This window comes from Coptis chinensis, chromosome 2 (assembly GCF_015680905.1).
Source record: "Coptis chinensis isolate HL-2020 chromosome 2, ASM1568090v1, whole genome shotgun sequence".
Taxonomy (NCBI): domain Eukaryota; kingdom Viridiplantae; phylum Streptophyta; class Magnoliopsida; order Ranunculales; family Ranunculaceae; genus Coptis; species Coptis chinensis.
The window spans coordinates 8653462-8671745 of record NC_141457.1 but is presented as its reverse complement, the minus strand read 5'-3'; the positions used below and the strand labels follow the sequence as shown (position 1 = coordinate 8671745).

The window sequence follows — 18284 nt, the reverse complement described above, 5'->3', positions numbered from 1 at the left end:
TCTCTCTGAAAAGACCTCAAAGAAATCATCTAAAAGTTTTCTCTAACTCTCTCACAAAGGAAAGAAAATGTCATATCTAACTCTCTCTCTACGAAAAAGTCTCTCTCTCTCTCTCTCTCTCTCTCTCTCTCTCTCTCTCTCTCTCTCTCTCTCTCTCTCTCTCTCTCTCTCTCTCTCTCTCTCTCTCTCTCTCTCTCTCTCTCTCTCTTAAATTAGATGCCATTACATGAGATTTCATTGCTTCTCTTTTTCGGATTCCACTCTTTTCTTCGAATTTCCTAAGAATCATATGAAACGAAAATTTGAACCAACTAACAAAATCCATATTCAACCAAATACTATATTTTGGAATTATTTATAGTTATTTATAAGTTCTCGAAGTTACACACTTATCCGAAAAAGCTAGGTGCCTAAGTATCATCCAAAATAGATCATCATATTTATCCATCACTATCCAAAATGCTATTGTGTTAGCTATTGTATTGGACTCCACCCTACTAGAAAATTTTCCTAACTTTCGTTACCATTCATTGACGCGTGCAACATTCATTCCTCCAAGGCTCCAAGGGAGCATAAAATCTCAAAACTCACAAAGCATTATCGTGTAGTAAAGTATGTGATTAAAATTCACTAAAAATTAGTATAGACAATGCAAATGTATATATATCATTCGTTTGACATACATGATAGTATGTCATCGAATAGTCATCCAAGAAAGTATGTCATAAGTAACACCTTCCGGAAGGTACTATGTTTCATAACGTTATATGTGATTATAAAGAACATACATAGTATCTACATACCCAACGCTGATACAGAATGTATTATGTAAAAATAATTAATGGAGCGATAATTAAGAGGATAATTAATTGTTAGATCTTAATTGTCTCAGAGTTTATATGGGCTTATAAATAAGAGTAATACTTTCGTCACACTCGAACTATGATCAATCAATGTTCATAGTCCAATTGTGATATGAACAAAGAATGTTCATAGCTCATAATATGATTAACTCTTAATATCATCTGTTCATAGTCCAATTGTGGTAACTCTTAATATGATTAACTCAAAAACCAAAATTGAAAACTCTAATCTGGACTACCGGCCTTTATATAGGCGAAATACCACGATTACCACAAAACTTGAAAATTTTCAAAATGGAAAGTTTTGGGATAAGCATATTAAGAAACTACTAATCAAAATATAACTAACACAAATGGCCAAATAAAAAAACGGACTCTCCTATCAAAAGATATAGCAAAAACAAAACTTTCCTAAAAGCGGCAAAAGCGTGATTTTGAATGCCTAAACGATGGATTTAAGGCCGAGAGGGTGGTGCCCACGGCAAAGCGATGGGTTATGCTTATTTTTGACGTTTACGATCAAATATGGCGGCCCCATGTCTTTCCGACTTTGTTGCCCGCTTTTCCAGTTCATTGACATATGCGAGCCAACCTGACATCTGCATCACATATGCCAAGTTCAATGACATATGCATTTGGCTAATGCATCATCAATGGTTGTTCACATGAACAATGATTGTTCATAGGTCATGTTAAGATATGAACAATGAGTGTTCATAGCTCATATTGGGGTTTTGAGCGGTGATTGTTCATACCCCAAATAGGTATGAACAACCACAAAGATAATCACTTTCATATATCAAGTAGAGGGTCAAAAAATACCAAAATGCACAAAGCATGTGCACCTTCTAACACATATCATAGATTATGTATTAACCTACAAACCAAGCAACCTAGCAACCAAAAATACTTACATTTCACAAATTACGTCTTATTTTTCTCTTGGACAATTTCTCGAGTCTTATTTTCCCGCGGTTTCTACACATTCTTCTGGATTGTTTAGGGCTATTTCTCAGGGGGATTTCCATCTCTGCTTTCTTTCTTCCTCCCTTTTGTTTGAGAAATGTTGGGATTCAAAATCAATATCTATATATAAATAAAGATTTGGAAGTCAAAATATATATTATATATATATTTTATATCAAATTAAACATTATAATAAATCAAATAACATTAAACACTAAACCTATATCAAATTAAACATTAATATCACAATCATAACCTATGAAATGAGGTATCAAAGAAAGACTCTTCAACTTCATTATCTTAGCCTCTCCTTCGTTCGAAGCTATATTCAACGTTGAGACAAACTTAGCCATTTCATCCATCTTTTCTATAAAATATGAATAAGCCTCAACACTACTCCCCACATCGTAAGCCACTTGAGAAGCAACCTTGATACAATGAGCCACTCTCAAAAGTTCATGGTTTTCATGGCCGGCCACTAATCCAATTATGAAACTCCATTTCTATCGTGTGTGCCTTTTGCATCCACCGGCTTCAAAAGAAAATGCCTTGGAATCTCTTCGATTTAAATAACAGCTGAAAAATCTTTAACATGTGACCACAAAGTAACCCCATAAACTGAAAATACTTACATTCCACAGTCTCCCTCTAAGGTTCATCTATTGAAACTCACTTTCCAAACGGACTTCTTCTGGGGTCTCTCAATTTCATCATGTAGCTTCGGTTCCATTGTTGACAATCTCGTCCCCATCAATTTTGTACTCCATCTTTGCCTTCTCTAATTGCTCCTTAAATATATTGAATGCATTAATCGTTAGACCTTGCGCATGCATAAGGAGGAAAAGCATCTTTAGCCACAATTAAGTGAACTATGCTTAGTCGCGTGTCGGCATCTCTTTCATTCCTAGCAATCAATCAAAGCCAAAGATCTCTCATTACCATGTACAAACTCCATCGGCATAGTGCTTCGAATTCTACAGATGGTCGTAATAGAGAATTCATCGATTCACTCCTCCCGGTCGTATGCATACCAAAGAAAAAATGTGTCACCGAGATAACAAGGAACCCATTTCTCCCAAGATATTATACATTTTTGTCAACCAAGGATTTTGCGGACAACTCATTCTTCTCTATTATTGTACACCATCTTCTTTCAAAACCAAAGAATCTTATCACGAGGAGAGACCACAGCAAAAGGCCGAAAGCAATGGTGGGAGAATAGACCCAATTTTGTTTATAGGTTAGAGAATCAACACTCTACTTATTTCAGATTTATTTCTTAAAAATTTAGGAAATGTGTATTGGAGTGGTCTACCTAGGGCCCCTCACAAAATGTATCTTGTTTTTCTTTGCTATCTAATACATACAATTACCCTTTAGCAAAAAATCGAGGAGAAATAGTATTATTCAGTCGGTTACGGTGTCTCAATTTTAGTAAAGGATAGCTTCTCTTGAAATTTCTGCATAATATGCCAAAGATGATAACGATGGCCAGTATCGGGGAACACTTTTGCAATGGCTGCGTCATCGCTCTATCACCGTAAGTGATGATTACGGTTGGCGCCACGACCACCCATGGCTACAAAGCCGGGCCTTAAACAACCATATGAATGTATCTTACGTCTCATCAAGTAGCAAATAGCAACCAAATAAGCTGAATCAATCAATCTTTGATTGACTCGATAAAAGGGGGCAAAAGGCATAGAGTATGCATTCGTGCGTTATGTGGTATCAAAAGAGACAACATCCCGAAATACTCATATCGCATACTTTCGAGACCTCCCATCAACCCGGAAAAAGTTTATGCAGTCCCATTTTGATCTAGATCAATAGCGTAGTAAAACCGGGATTCTCGGCACTCTTCTGCATAAAATATTTAAGCCGCGGCGGTTGCATCACCTTCTTTAGGCATCTTTCTAGTCAAACCATAATGATGGTTCCAAAGAATCCTTATTTGTAATGCTAACCCAACTTCTTCCCCACTAAAAACAGGTTTAACTTTACCGGCGGGTAAACCGTGTTCACTAAAAATCCTAGCTCATAATGTAGTAAAGTATGTCATTAAAAACGCTTCACTAAAATTAGTATAAACAAATAATTGTCTATATCATTATATTGATGATAGTATGTCATCCGAATAGTCCATAGCCAAGAAAGTATGTCATAAGTAACACCTTACGAAGGTACTATGTAAAATAACGATGTATGTGATTATAAATAACATACATAGTATAGTATGTCATGGAAAATATCATAGCATACCGTCATACATAACAAAGTACATACCCAACGCGTGATGCGAATGTATTATGTAAAAATAATTGTAAATATGCTTTTAATTAACATACATAGTATAGTATGTTATGCAAAATTTCATAGAGTCACGAGTCATTGGTCTACTACCGGTACATAAGAATTAAGGATAGTTTTATAAACAGAAAGTATATCATACTTTTATGCCAAATATATACAACTAGAAATGGCATTGTGGAAGCATCGACATATGCGATGAGATGTCAACGATTGGGTTTTACCTTGCGAAGTATGTCACTTAAAGTAAGTGACATACCGACCCGTCGATTTTGTAAGAAGTGACATAACATATAAGTATGACCGGTTATAGTGTCATATCTACTTTCATGAGCTTATATACAACATTATATGGATGACACTGAATAAGCTATGCACAACACTATATAACAAAGAAAGTTTATATCACGACAATGTATAAAGTTGTCCAACAAAGAGTATGAACATTAGTTGTTCATAGTCCGACAAGAGTATGAACATTCATTGTTCATAGTCCAACAAGAGTATGAACATTCAATCGCTCATAATTCAATGGTATGAACACTTGAATGTTCATAGTCCAACAAGAGTATGAACATTCAGTGTTCATAGTCCACTAGAGTATGAACACCTGAATGTTCATGGGTCAATTTGAGATACCCCCCCTGTTTGAGCCACTAGGAGTATGAACACTTAAAGTCCACTATGTAGTATGGAGGACAATAGAGTAGCATTGAAGATAAGATAAGAGAGTGAAGATAAGATAAAGGGGTATAAAATATATTTCGACCGGTTATAAAATTTTGGCGAGAGAACAACAAATTCTAAGAACATTCAACTAGTATCTTGCATGGCGGGGATGGAGTGGAGCTGCTGGGAGAGAGAGAGTTGGGTGAAGGAGAAAGGTATTGGGGGCTTAAGAAAAAAAATGAGAGAGAAGTTGAGGACAAAGACGAAACCAACCAACTTGGTTTTGTCCATACCCCTACTTACGCCAAGATCGTTAAATCCATTCACTCGACAAGCATGAAAAAATGTCATAACTAAATCAAAATGAAAGAGAGATGAACCTACTCTAAAGCTTCCACGATGGTTGGCAATGAAATTTCTAGTGGAGGAGTTGTCAACAATGGGAATTGGTGGCACTTCGTTACATTTTCTTTTTCGGGTTTAGGTGCTTGATCATCCTCGTGTTCGTGGAGGCATGTTTAAAATGACGGTTTAGAACATTGATAGTTAGGGTTTAATGATAATTGTAATCTCTATGAAGTCATTGCTACATATGATATCCCAAACTTTTAAATGTTATAAGAGAATGTTTGAAAAACAAAAGTTTGTGCAAAACGTGATTAAGAAACATTTGTCAGAGATTAAGATGTGTATTGGACTCTGGGTTGCTCGTTCCATTGCCAATTCACTAAATTAATGCAAGTTCAAACAAGTGCCAAAATTAGCTATAAAAACGAGGATTCGAGTACATTTGCGAGCATCATAAACATACTCGACTTATGTTTACAAGAGAAAAAAAAAAATCTTTTGCATTTCTTGTATGATAGGAATATCCTTGCTAGTTCGGGTCCACGAATTCTTATTACAATTAAGATAGCTTGTTCTAGAACCCATCAGTCCCTCGTTCACTTTGTCTTTGTAAAAAGGCAACCGGTGTTCTTTTGTCACAACACAAGTGATAAAGCTCACCGCCCTGAAGCTCGATCGCCTTTGGTTCCTACCTTAAACCGACAAAGCACTTACCATATTCTTGCATTTTAATGCTATTTACTGAGCACTTAACAAAAACTAGTTAATACCATTTTTGACATATTCTAATACATTCGCAATTTATGACCGGTATATACACATACACAAAATAGATATTAAAGCCAAAAACCACAATTACAAGGATAGTTCGAAGGTCTAAATCCATAACATTTTTGGAACCCTTTTTTATACCACTTCACGATCCTTGGTTCCATTATAGTTGCCCAATCCCAAGCTTCTGTCCATGCAAATGACTCCCACCCTGGAGCAAGTGGCGGAATAGGACTATCATCTTCAAGCACGAGTTTCACAAAATGTGTGCCTCTTCCAATGTGGCCTATTGCGCGCTATCACGGACACGAAGTTGGATCGGGGCGATCCACAAAGGAAAGTATGACATACATTCTTTCTCTCCAATGACGACAAGGACACACCGAAAAGTATTAGCGGCTAAAAATCCCATTGAAGGAAGTTCAAACCATTCTTTGGGGTTCATCGTATATGGAACTGTACATCGTAGATTTGTCTTGATCGCTTCTTTTCGTTCTTCTCCACCCATCATTGAAGTATAATCTGCCTCATGGGAAATCAACTCTGTCGACATAAGAGCCCTCCACAAGAATCCATGCATCACCTCCATTAGACCCTAAGCATCGTGCAATCGCTAAATCCATAATGTCCATTCGGTTCAACATCTTGCCAATCCACAATGAAGTCTCAGATCAATGGATTTAAGTCACGTAGCCCATCATCCCATTTAGACCCAATTTCGAATAAATCTACAAACACTTGAATATGAGTTCTTCTTGGTTTTCTTTTGCATGGTACCAACTTCTTGGCTTTACTATTCTTGCTTTCTTGAGTTACAATTTGTTCCTCAACCGTTTGTGCATACTTTCGAAGTCGGGCTCTCTTTTGTGTCCCTTTTATCTTTACAAGTCTTCACACCAATTTTTATTCCGGTGGCCTACCCCTCACATTGGTGTTGACCCGGCTCTCGCCTGAAAGTTGCCTTTGGATCACCTAGTTCTACACATTTTTTCAGCATCAAAACCTTTTGTTCATCCGGTATTAGCGGTGAAACTTCTTCCGAATAAATTGCAAGCTTCGGGCTAAATATCAAAGGACCCATTAGGAAGATCAATCGAGTGCTACTAAGATGTCTCCACCTAGGGTGTATCAAAGATAAGGGGATGCTTCCCATACCAATTAGAACAATTTCACATAACTCATGCGCACAAGGAAGCCCATACATACTCTTGTAAACCAACGACAACGAATTTCATCATCCGCAACTCTAACGGACCTTATTAGCTCTTTTGCTATCAAATCCAATGCATCTCTAGAAATGTACCCTCTAAGTTGCACATATGTGTTTTTTTGTAACGATGATCCCGCAGATTCAAGCTCCTATTAAAAGAACTTTCAATTTCTGTCACTTGGTTTGTCAGGAGATTATTAATCAAATTAAAGTTTCGTCAGAAGTTACCATTATTGCTAGAACGCAAATGCCTCTTCAAAGAGGAATGCATACTTTCAATTCGGTTACTGCTCGAAGTACCAAAATGCATATGGAGATCTATCCAAGCCGAGACAAACCTTTCTTTGTACTTCGAAAGCCACTGGTCTTCTATGTATTCCACAACACCATAATGATCTCCGTACTCAAGTTTAAAACAACGTAGGTGTTCTAAGTACTCAACTTCAATACGATTTGTTATCACTGTTTCGAACATAAACATAAATTGTTCATACTCAACAAATTTCTCAAATGTTTTTTTGGCCTTTGTCTCAATGTTCCTCCTGATGTGAACTTCGACACAAGAAGTGTGTGACTTCAGAAACACTATAGCTATCGCATTCATAAGTGCCAACTCACAATCAGTCGTAATTATCTTTACAGAAGTAGCTTTGTAGTCTAGAATATCACGCAACCTCTTCAAAACCCATAGGTAAGAACCTTCTTTCTCAATCTCCAAATACCCAAAAGCAATACAGAATGTCTTCATCGTGGATGTGAACCCAACAACTTCAAACAATGACATCTTGAAGACATTCGTCTTGTACGTGCAATCCATGACAATGACCTCGGGAAAACACTTTGCCAAATGAATTGATTGGGGATGTGCAAACAACAAATCTCTACATTCACCTGTTACTGGATTATCCCTATGAAACTCTGTGTACCCAAATTCTTCTAAATTTCTTAGAAATTCTTGCATTTGGTTTCTTCCACTCAACCGAACCAACTGATTCTTGTGACGATAATTGTATAAAGTGCTTTTGTTTGACAAATTATTGTCATCTCTCTGTTTCAAGAGGGGTAAAATTTCAAGCGGTTTAACACCACTCAAAGACAAATCTGAACAATCAATTTTTCTTGACTTTTAACCTTCCGGAATGCCGCGACCTATAAGATGCTCCCCAATAGTATGATTATGAGTTCCACACATAACACTTCGATATCCATCCACCTTCATTTCGTAATTCCCTTTCAACACAAATGGATGACCACATTTCTTCAAACCGGATTGCCTATATTCTTTGGTTTTTGTTCAATATTTTCGGCTTTACGGATGGTCTAAATTTTCCACTCCTTTTGCAACTCAAGAAAACTCTAGGTCTTCAAGTCCCTCGAATTATCGGACCTTGATATCACAACCATAACTCAAATATCATACCAAACCGAAACACCATCGGATCAACGAGTGGCGATCTTGAAGACCTGCGTAAACCCTTGATCTTAGATACTATTGATTTAAAATTGTTTTTGCTAAGTTATTGATAAAATAAATAAAAAATACAAGCTTTCAAATTACATTATTACCTCAATTGTTGTAAATGATTCGGTCATATCGGGATAGCTAATTTCAACATTGTTGTAAAGTTCATCATCGGAATAATAATTTGATTGCGATAGTGTTAAAGCTAACTCCATGTCACTTTTAACACTAATCAAAGTTATCATTTTGATTTTGGCGGGAGAATTTATCTTGAACGTTGCTTCCAAAGACACATGAGTCCATTCTTAAAGTGAAAATTTGGTGGGAATAACAACAATTTTGTGGGTGACTCAAGACTAACCTAAAGAGAACAACAGAGGGAGGGGGAAAATTTGAGAGAGAGCATGAGTGGTAGGAGTGTTAAATAGAGAGTAGTAAGTGCGGTGAAGAGCTTCGTTTGAATTACAATGGAGTGTGGAGAGAGTTATTTAAGGTTATAATGGTCATATTAACAAAAATGGGGTGTGGAGAGAGTTGAGAGTTATTTAAGGTTATAATGGTCATATTAACAAAAATGGGGTGTGGAGAGAGAGAGCGTACCAGTTTTTTGGAATAAATTTGCCGTGTGTAGAAAGACAATCGGGTGTGACGAGTATTACTCATAAGTTAATATTTCATAGAGTCTGAGTCACGTGACCTACTACCCGGTATTGCATTGTAAAAAGCATGGATATATGTTATAAAAAATGTCATATAGGATGTAGTTTATCGTACTCATGTTCTATAAACAGAAAATATATCATACTTTATGGATGGTACAATAAAACAATTGTTTAAGAGGATAGTATGTCAATAAGAGTTTTATACGTTTGGTAGTAGTATGTCATAAAAATTACAATCAATCGATATATATGACTATATGTCATACTCAAATGTTATGTCACTTTTTATAAGCTATGTCAATAAGAGTTTTATCGTTGGGTCTCATAAAGCGTAGCAATCACAATTAGATATATGTCATACTTTCGAATATTATGTTACTTTTTATAATATATGCTAGTATGAGTTTTATACATTGGTAGTATGTCATAAGTTCTACGATCAATCGATATATATGATACTATATGTCATACTCAAATGTTATGTGACACTATATATGTCATACTTCGAATGTTATGTCAGTTTTATAATATATTAGTTTGGTAGTATAACATAAGAATCACAGATAGATATAACACTATATTTGTCATACTAGAATGTTATGTTAACATATGACATATTCCTCTGCAAAGCTCCAACCTCAACCTTACATTATGTTCATAATCCAATTGTGGTATGAACAAAGAATGTTCATAGCTCACGACTATGAACAATCATTGTTCATAGTCAATTGTGGTATGAATAATCATTGTTCATAGCTCAACACTCATTGTTCATAGCATTGAGTGTTCATAGCTACCGAACTATGAACAATCATCGTTCATAGCTACCGAACTATGAACAATCACTGTTCATAGTCGAATTGTGGTATGAACAAAGAATATTCATAGCTCATGACTATAAACATTGATTGTTCGTAGTGAATGCGTCGATTATCTGAAACATACCGAAAGTAGAATTGTTCATAGTTTCGGTAGCTATGAATAATGAGATGTTCATAGTCCCTTTCTCCCCACGCATTACAATCAAGAATTGGTTTCTTAATCTCATTACTGTAATTAGTACTAATCGGGCAAGTCCTCATCATAATGAGAGAGAAACCAAAGCAGTATATTCACAATAATTTTAGATCTTCCGACCTCCTAGGAGTTATGTCATATAATTTTAGATACTCACTGATAGATATGACACTATATATGTCATACTTCGAATGTTATGTCACTTTTATAATATATGTCAATTAGAGTTTTATCGTTCGGTACCAACAATCACGATAGATATGACACTATATATGTCTTACTTCGAATGTTATCTCACTTTTATATGACCGATAATGTTATCTCATATATGACACTATATATGTCATATTAGCACTGGAATCTCTATATATATCATACTCGAATGTTATGTACTTTTTGTTACTTTTTGGTTGGATTAACTTGTTGACCTGGAATAGTAGTTTATGTGACTTTTTTGTTGTATTGACTTGTTCACCCGGTTTGTTCCGGTTCTACCCTCGCAAATGTGTGGCTAGAAAACGCGCGCACCATTAGTTTCAGTACATCTCGCGCACGATAGATTTAGCCATAAATAAATGCATCCCCAAGATATTTGTTCAATAGTCCCCCTATAGGAACAAAGGAGACAGATAGTGGCATGATGCCTGACAAGTCCTATCTCACATTCTATTTCCAACTGTGGGAGGAAATTTGTCCAAGCTATGAAACTAAAAAACTCCGTCTACGAGAATTTGCAGCATCGAATACCAAATTGTAATCACAACAGAAGCACATGTCAACACTTCCTACTGCAAATCTTAATTTGTAAAAAATACTTTACCTTAGCTTTATTTATAATGATTTACCAAACTCTTTTCTAAATTAGAATTACCAAATTAGAGTTTCATAAGTGTAGCAACATTAGTAAACTTTAAATGAATATAGCAGATACACCTCATATATCACTTTATCAGTATCTAAACTTACGATAAATTAGCATAATTATAAATTTTTGCACATAGATCATGAGCAGTTAATCACCCAAGACTCCATCTGTAGAAATCCCAATATGCATAGTGACAACTTATTTAAAAAATTCGATTCAATGTTTAAAAAGGCTCATTCCCTAGTCTCGCTATCCCTATTTTTGTAATTTGTTTTCACTTTTGAAGGAAATACTAGATTAGATTATTAGACCAGAAGTTATGAGTCACTGAAAGTGAATAGAGACACTAAACACTAACAAACAGGGTAAATAATAGATCATACCGACGGCAATACTCCATTTGTATGTACAAGTATGTCGATTCTAGAATACTATCAGGCCCGAGAACATTTGTTGAGCTTGGACCTATGTAGCCATAGCTAGAGCAGCTAGCAGTCCAGGACCCTGAGGCCACATCATCAAAACCACCACCACCAACTTGTGTTTCAAACCATGCCTGAATTATTCAAGAATATACAAAGATGAGGACAATCCAAATTCTTATTAGCATAGCTTCTCGTCTACTATATATTTCACCACAATAGTGGTTATCAGCAGGGAACTGCAAAACATATAAGCATCAAGAGGCACCGTTTTTACATTCAAGCATTCAACTTATGCCTGGATGGACTGCCAAAAACAGAACTTTCCAAAAATATTTTGATTGAAATGCCTGGGTTGTCGACTTTTATTTGTAACTCCAGCAAATTAGCCTGCAATCGATTATTATGTCAGCCTTGGATTGGTGTGATCGTCATTGTTGCGATCTAAAGCTTCCAGTAAAAGAACTAGTCTGGAGAGCATTGGTGTCACCTTGAAGAGATAAGGACATTGAAAGGGTACCTTCACTTGTGTCTTAGGTGCAAAAAGTCAACTACCAAGGTTGTATTCTTTGATTGGTTTAATATTGCTGGCAAGCTCCGTCGTCTTTTGCCCTTTATTGTGAGTATTCTACATATATATGGTGTTGAGATTGCCTATTTCATGTTGAATTCTTCATTACATAAATAATTGGATTGCTTGCAATTTCTCAGTATTTGCAGATGCTTCTAATTTCATAATAAAGAAGGTCACAACTTACAACTATATCGCATTAATAATTATATTAATATAGTAAAAAAACAGATTAAATATATGTAGAATATGGGAAAACCTTGTAAAGAAAATAGTAACTGCAAGACTTTAGATGAGATTAAGAAACTATAAGTTCTGACCTGATAGTAACGTACAATGTGTTGATGTTGCAAACGTGAAAGGGTTGCTACCTCCCTGAGTATCTTGTCAAGGAGCACATATCAACAAAGTTAACTAAGACAATCTGACAATGTATGAGAAAATGTTCTAAACTACAACTACCTATATATATGACACTAAAAACTTTATGGAGTAATATAAGTAGAAAAGAGATGATAATTTTCAAATTTGAAGCATCCAACTCAAAACTGATTGTATATGAGTGGAACACCCCCATGGTTACATTAATTACCTAGGCTTTAAACTCACGATGTGAGTTATAAATCTCAACACGCCCCCTCAAGTGTGGCATGACTTGACACTAACACAAAGACTTTATATTTAGTGGGTGATGTAAAGCATGTGGTTCCAAATAGCATGCTCCGATACCATCTTAAATCCGGAGCATCCAACTCAAAACCAACAATTGGCAATTAGTGGAGCTGCCTATGAACTTAATTATATGTTAATTAGCTAGGCTTGAAACTCCTGATGTGAAACTATAAATGTCAACACGACAAATCGCTGATTACTCTAAAAGGTCGAACTTGTGGAGATGGAAGATCCGGATCTAAACCATAGGTGGGACACACCTAGAAATGGGGAGGAATAGCCTCAACAATAACCTAACTTTCACCAGATATAGAGAAAAAGCTCGAGTAGTAGGTGCCAAGGGTTTGAAATATAGTGGAATTACCTCAATATTCTATCATTAGCCTGAAGACTTTTGTCCTTGAGGCGTATCTTCTTCATAGCATATTGCCTTCCATCTAGCTTATTTTTGCACGAAGCAACATGACAAAAACCACCATGGCCTGCAATAACAAAAGCCAGGCTACATGTGGGTGAAGAAAGTGAGCATAGAAGTGCAAATTAAGGTTTCTCTCAACACGATTCAGTGGTTATTGACTGAGTAACTTTATCAGTCTATTACAAATGTTACAATACCCAAATCCAAGTTTCTTCTTAATATATATATCATCTCAATCTTAAAGGAAACCCTTTACTTGTATTTTTAATTTCTGGAATTCAGATGACCTACTCCCCCAACTCTATCTCATGCAATTCTTTATAACTACACCTTTATTTACCATCGTTGCAGTCTATAACCCATCTAAAACCAAATTGGCAACGATGACAATGTTCATATTTCAATTCCAAAGGTTTCATAAGCTCTAATATGACATTTATGTTTCCATGCAGTAATGCAAATAAACAAGTTGTTGAGCTATTCATATAGAAATACAGCTAGCGGAAACAATGAAACCCATTTTACAGACTACACAGTAGAATTAAAACTCACAAAAAAATCATTTTTTTACAGATAAAAGGAAGACACTTCTTAAACTAGGAAGTGAGCATAGCTCCTCAAAGTCATTAAGATATCGAGAACTTGGAAGGGATGTGGCCTGTGTCCCAAAATCAGATGCACCAATGCACCATTCCAAAATTGAAACAACGTACTAAACGGCAAGCGACTCGCAAAAGTTAGACAACAAGCAGCACTACTGCAATATCAAATTTTATTTATGTGAACTTTAACCAAAAGGAGAGCAAAATGATCAACCCCATGCTCCCGGAAAATATGATTGAAAGCTTGCTTGAAGAGAGATGGTGGTTTTGTGGCCAAATCCCGTGTCCATTCTGAGATCTTCTGAAACAATTCAGAGTAAGTACAAGATGTGTCAGCTACATTACAAGATGTGTCAGCTACATTGTAAGAAGAATACAACGCAAAGCTGTCAAAGACTCAAGAATATATTGTGAATCGGTATTCTCCTTGATATAGCTATCACCCTTTTATAGAATAGCAAATGATATTTACAAGATATTACAATGTATCTTCTAGGATATTTACAAAATATTCTCTAGGTTATTTTGGAATGAAATACAAACAAATCTAGAGAATCTAGAAATATGGTGGCTGGTGTGCTATATTAAGAAGAACTCCCTTTGATACCCTCCCTCAAATTGATGTTGGTGAGTCAACAAGCATCAATTTGCTAACAAGGAACTAATGTCGTTGTCTTGTCATTGCCTTAGTAAAAAGATCAGCGACCTAATGTTCGGTAGGAATGTGAGGCAGAGTAATAACCTTTGCTTCATAGGCATCCCGGATATAATGACAATCAACCTCTATATGTTTTGTTCTCTCATGAAACACTAGATTTGCAGCAATCTGTATAGCACTAGTATTATCGCCATGGAGGGGAGTTGGGTTGGTTTGAGGAAAACCTAACTCGAGAGAGAATCCCACGGCTGACCACTTATGAGCAGAGGACCGACATGGCACGATATTCAACTTTCAAGAAATGATTTTGACACACAATCTTGCTTCTTACATTTCCATCAAATAAGCGAATCACCAAAAAACGCACCATCCGGTTGTAGATAGTCGAGAATCGACATCACCTTGTCAGGCATCAACGTATGATACTAGATTGAGTGCTTTGCCATGTGGAAAAAATAATCCCGATGGGGAGTCCCCAAAAGATACCGCATAATCCGGCGAACGGCTACCATGTGAAGATGTCGTGGGTGAAGCCATAAACCTACTAACAGTATGAACTGCATAAGAAATGTCAGGTCTAGTAATAGTGAGATAAATTAGACTCCCTACTAATTGTCGATATAAGGTAGGATCATCAAGAAGGTCACCCTCATCCTTTCTTAATTTTACATTCACTTCAAGAGGAGTATCAACTGAAGTGGTGTCTTCCAGCTGTGGAAGGTGGACCAGATCTTGTGTATATTTGTGTTGATTAAGAAACAACCCGTATGGTTGAGAGCGAATCTCTAAACCAAGAAAATAAGTGAGCGCCCCAAGATCTTTCATCTGAAATACTGTATGTAAATGTTGTTGCAGCTTCGTAATAAGTGTCGACACATCTAAACCCGAGATGATAATATCATCCACATACACCAATAGAAAGACCATGCCATCTTTACTCTTGTGAAAAAATAAGGATGCATCATATTGACTTTGGGTAAATGAAAACCCGAGTAGTGTCTTCGCGAAACTTTTCAAACCATGCCCCGAGCCCTGCTTAAGACCATACAAAGAACGTTTCAGCTTACAAACGGAGTTAGGGGTAGGAAGTGCCATATCAGAAGGAAGTTTCATGTAAATCTCTTCCTTAAGATCCCCATGCAAGAAAGCATTCTTAACATCCATTTGGTGTAACTGCCAAGAATGTGAGGTAGCCAAGGCAAGAAGAAGCCGAACTGTAGTCATCTTGGCAACAGGGGCAAATGTCTCATCATAATCTATGCCATACTCTTGTCGGTTGCCCAGGGCTACTAATCGAGCTTTGTAACGTTCCAAAGAACCATCAGAGTGAAGCTTAACAGAAAACACCCACGTACTACCAATAGGATTCACCAAGGAAGGACAAGGTACTACATTCCACGTTTGATTTTGCTCAAGCGCATCGAGTTCAGCTTGCATGGCCTGTTGCCAACATTCATGTGTCACAGCTTGTTTATAAGAATTAGGAATGGAAATAGAGGAGAGAGTGGCAATCATGGAAATATGTGAGGAAAAACCATACCAATCAGGAGGATGAGAAACTCGGGTAGATCGTCTAGGAACAACTGCCAAAGAGGGTGACGGATCAATCGTCACAGGAGAATTAGGAAGGTCCAGAGAAGGAGTAACCAAGGGGCGAGAGCATCTAGTATAAACTAGACCTGGCTGAAATCGATTTGTAGGAATAGCAGGGGTGGAAAAATCAGGAAGAATAGAATATATAGAAGGCGCAGGATCCGCATGAGAGAGAAAAAACTTTTGATTTTCAAAGAAAACAACATGTCGTGAAATGCGTAAACGATGAGTGTCAGGATCATAACATAAAAAACCTTTCTGATGAGAACTATAACCAAGAAATGCACATTTCACAAATTGAGCAGAAAGCTTAGTTCTTTCATGCGGGGGAAGATGAACAAAACAAACACAACCAAATGTATGCAAATTAGAATAACAATGATGATTCCCAAATAAACGAAAATATGGTGAAACATTATCAAGCACAGGAGTAGGCAGTCTATTTATGAGATAAACAGCAATAGATGAAGTTTCACACCAAAAACGAGGAGGAACATAGGATTCTAGAAGTAAAACCCGAACCATGTCAAAAAGATGTCTGTTCTTACGTTCAGCCACTCCATTTTGTTATGGAGTAGCTGGACAAGATCGTTGAGAAAGAATGCCTCGTTCTTGAAGAAACTGTTGAAACTCATTTGATAGATATTCGCCTCCTGAATCATATCGAAGACTCTTGATAGAGGAATTGAATTGATTGTTAATGAGTGCAAGATAAATTTTAAAGATTGAGACAACCTCGCTTTTAGCACGCAAAAAATAAATCCAAGTAAACCTACTATAGTCATCAATGAAGGTTACAAAATATTTGTATTGTGCATAAGAGATGACAGGAGAAATTCCTCATACATCACTATGCACAATATCAAAGGGCTGAGAAGCATGTGAACCCAGATTGAGAAAAGGTAGACTTTTGCTCTTAGCTAGCTTACAAGAAGAACAATCAAAAGACAACGAATCAAGGGAAACAAAGTTTTTATTGTATAGAAAACCAGATTGAAACAATGTATGAAGTACCCGAGGATTAGGATGGCCTAGGCGCCGATGCCAATCCTCAGAACGCAAATTAGAACTAGTACAAAAACAAGACCATGCAGAAATGAAAGAACTAGATTGGGGATGTATGACCAATGGAAACAGTCGCCCCTCCTTAGGACCCTTCACAATTGTCTTCTGTGACATTTGATCCTGCACCACACAACTAGACGAAGAAAAAATCACATTTCAATTATTATCAACAAGCTGACCAACATAAATCAGATTCATAGATAATTGGGGAGAAACCAAGACATTTTTTATAATGGGAGAAATGTCACCCACGGCAGTAATAGGTAGAGAGCTACCATTTGCCGTGTGAATTTTAAGAGGACCAACATAGGATTTGAGATTCTGAAGAGAAGTTGAATTATTTGTCATATGATTGGAAGCCCCCGAGTCGAGATACCAAGGTTGAGAGGATGATTTTTTGTTACCTGACAAGCCTAAAGCCAAGAGTGCAGAAACAATTTGGTGTAACATATCCTGAGAGAGAGGTGAGGATGTGGCAGCATGAGCATGAACAATAGGAGCAGGGGAACCAGAATAAGCAGTACCCTTCCTTCTTGGTGGCCGGATCCAACACTCACTGATGATGTGACCAGACTCCTTACAATAGTTGCAAAACTTCTTAGTGCAATTTTTGGCTATGTGGCCAAAATCCTTACAGCTGAAGCATTGAGTAGTGGCTGGATCCCATCTCTTGGATCGATGTTGAGCACTATAGGCGACCTGAGGAGTGACAGCAGCCTGCTGTTCCATAGAGGCCCGAGTGAGTAGTCTCGTTCTTCTTCGAAAATAAATCCCCAAACACACAACCAAAGAAGGAACGGGATCTTTGTTCATTAACTGAGACCTCACAAGTTCAAATTTTGACCTAAGTTTCATAAGAAACTGATCCCTTTTGCTAACCTCATGTACTTGTTGAACAATATCCAACCCATTAGTAGGAAGAGTTGCAGAAATAATATCTAAATATTCTGCCCACAAATTGGAAAAACCATAATAAAATTCTTCAATGGACAACGCACCTTGAGAGTAGTTACCCATTTCAAATTCAAGCTGAAACCGGCGGGCAATATTAGACTGATGGTAGATGGTCTTCAAGTAAGTCCACATTGCATGAGCTATCTTGTAGGGCTGCAGGTTCAGGAGAATCTGGGGTTCCACAGA

The 18284-nt window shown here is 36.9% G+C and overlaps 1 long non-coding RNA gene across 1 annotated transcript in view; it reads right to left on the bottom strand.

Annotated features, from left to right (window-relative positions):
• LOC147514715 (uncharacterized) overlaps positions 1–18284 on the bottom strand; it is a 68481-nt gene that overhangs the window by 49231 nt on the left and 966 nt on the right. The window contains exons 3-5 of the long non-coding RNA XR_015209508.1: positions 13173–14129; positions 12457–12519; positions 11527–11699 (exon numbers count right to left, since the gene is read on the bottom strand). This is a non-coding gene — a long non-coding RNA (uncharacterized LOC147514715). The remainder of the gene's footprint in view (positions 1–11526; positions 11700–12456; positions 12520–13172; positions 14130–18284) is intronic.